Genomic DNA, 2,885 nt, shown 5'->3' on the forward strand with positions numbered 1-2,885 from the left:
GTTAGTTTTGCTCAAGCTTAGTGGTGCCCGATTGTCCTTGCATGCATGTGGATTGTTTTTGGTCTTTCTTGTTTTGCTATGTTGACTATGTTTGTCATTGGAGTTGCTTCTGTTTGTTGGCAGGTTGATATGTGTGTTTTGCTAGTCGTAGTCGTGCCCTTTTTATTTTTGGTTTGTTGTTTTCTTGGTTGTATGTACTTTTTCCCCTCAACTAGATTAGGAGGTTTTTTTAACGAAGCAAACAACAAAATGTTGTCTTGACATTTCTTAACAAAAATTGTCTTGCCAAAAAAAAGAAGAAAACAAAGAAAAAAATTTGTATAAGATATAAAAATTTAAAATTGTTAACTAAATTAAGAAACTTAATTCAATGACAATATAATTCACTCGTAAAAAAATGAAAAAATATTAAATTCACTTTAAATTATAAAATTGTGTATCAACTACAATTTAAGCTAAATATTATTTTGGTCAATTAGATAACAATTGCTTGACTTGATTCAACGGTTATACATTGCATTCTTGCTTTTATCTTATATTTGAATCCTTCTAATCTAATTCTATGTTTTTCTTAAGAATCTTGTATCAATCCCAAGTTAATTGTACTTTTGTCAATCATGTAACATATGTTGGGCTGAGTTTGGGATTAAGCATTGCTTAGGTTTGAAAGTTCATTTTAAGATTAAAATTATTATTTTTTTATATCAAATCACGTCATAATTTTCTTTAACTTTTTTAAAGGTTGATGATAAAAAATAGTAATTAAATTTATGGGAAATTAATCTGATGATCAAAATCGAAAAGAATTAATAATTTGGTAACCAATAGTGTGATATACCCTAATTTAAATGTGAAACTTTTTGAATTCATCTGATAAACTTGACTTTTTCAAGTATTATTGAAAATTAGATTACATGCACAAGCTACGCCGCCAGTGCTCAGTCTGAAGTGGCAATGACTCCTATTAAGGTTGGACAATTTCAAACGCTCCTAAACCACGAAACCAGACGCCTTTTTCCTCCGAAACATATCCATTACAAAGGAGCCAAAGTTTACTAAATCATTTGATTGCCACATTAAATTAAACGCTTTATTTTCGTTGACTTGCTCTCTTTAAATACTTGTTTTCTTAGCTGGAAAGTACAATAATACTTCTCTTTCCTTTTTTTGTTGTTGTTGTCTTGATAGCCATTCACCTCTTTCATTAAGTTTTCTTTAGATTCATTCAAAATTCAGCATGAATTCTCCAGATTTTCCTATGAGTAGATCCCCCAGAAAAGAACTTCAAGGGCCACGTCCGTCTCCTTTGAAGGTCCGTAAAGACTCGTACCAGATCAGGAAACCTCCATTGGCACCACAACCAGTACATCATCAACAACAACCACAACAGATAAGGCCTCCTGTAATCATCTACACTGTGTCACCAAAGGTGATCCATACAAACCCTAGCGACTTCATGAACCTAGTGCAACGCCTCACAGGCTCGACATCGTCATCGTCATCGTCAATCCAATCCCCCAATATTCAACGATACTAGCAGCGGTGCAATCTCGCCGGCAGCCAGGTTCGCCACAATAGAGAAAACGAAGCCACCTGCAGAAGGGAAAAAACAACAGATTTATGAAGAAAACTATGGGTTTGTGGAAGGCATAGAGATGAATCGAGCGGTTGAAAGGACAAGTTTCCTGCCTGGGATTTTATCACCTGGGCCAACCTCACTGCCGAGGATATCACCGAACTTCTTCTCACCACCGTCTGATCCGAACTCCATCGGTTTCTTCCATGATTTGAGTCCTGTTCTTCATGGGAATAGGAATTTCATTGAAGGTAGTTTCATGCCTAGTCCTTCAAGCTATAATATGTCGCCTTATTTCATACCATCTCCTTTTACTCCATCAATAGACCTTTTCAACAATTTCTTTGACCTTTAAATTTTTTTTTTCCTTAGGAAGATATAGGAATAGAAATTCCTTTCCCTTGGATTTATGGGGTTTTTAATATTTTAGTTGGATTTTTCTGCAACTTGAATTAATGGGGAAAGTGGAGGACTAAACCGGAAATTTCTTTTTGGTTATCGTGGTAGGTTTGAAACTTCTTAATTTCCTTATCCTTTAATTGTTCTTCCGAATTTAATGAGGTGGGTCTTCTGCCTCAAAAATACCGTCTACCCTTTTTCTTTCTGTCCGGTACAAAATTAGTTTAGGTAAAACTATGTATTTTGTTAACCATCACCTTAGTTTCATTTTGATAACCTAATTATTTTTCTCAAAATATCAATAATATTTCTTTTGATTATCCGATATTAAAAATAATTGCAATGTTGATGTCTTATTATAAGATAATGTCATGTCATCATTAAAAAAATAAAATTATTATGTTAACATATTTATTTTTTAATGGTGGATGATCAAAACGCAACCAAAATATAACATTAGTGATGATTTTGTAAAAGAATAATAAAGTGACAAAAATAAAATCAAAAAGGATAGTTGGGTGACTAAATAAATAATTTACGTAGTTAGTTTTCTCGCATGTAGTTGGGTTGTTCATGTAATTCCAAGGCATTAACAATTCATTTTTGCATCATTGTCTTTTTACTTTGCAAATCTTGTGTTTCTAGCTTTAAAATAGTTACAAATAGTCTAGAGATTATGTATTCGATCAGTTATGTCTACAGGGTATACATTATCAATAATTCAGAAATATTTCAAACAAAAGTTACTTTATAATCCATCTCATATCATTAAAAAGAATCTTTAAAATAGTTCCACATCTTATGAGTTTAATTTATTTAGTTTTCACCCTTAAAGACTGCAATTTTTTGTCCAAATTCAGGCTGTAAAAAGAAATAAAGAATGAATGATATTTTTCTGTACAGAAGTGGT

General features: G+C 32.5%; 1 pseudogene; it reads left to right on the top strand.

The window, feature by feature from the left end:
• The first annotated feature begins 1,168 nt into the window (after positions 1-1,168).
• Positions 1,169-2,172, top strand: LOC120130226 (annotated as a pseudogene).
• The last annotated feature ends 713 nt before the right edge of the window (positions 2,173-2,885 follow it).

This window comes from Hibiscus syriacus, unplaced genomic scaffold (assembly GCF_006381635.1).
Source record: "Hibiscus syriacus cultivar Baekdansim isolate YM2019G1 unplaced genomic scaffold, ASM638163v2 tig00110528_pilon, whole genome shotgun sequence".
Taxonomy (NCBI): Eukaryota; Viridiplantae; Streptophyta; class Magnoliopsida; order Malvales; family Malvaceae; genus Hibiscus; species Hibiscus syriacus.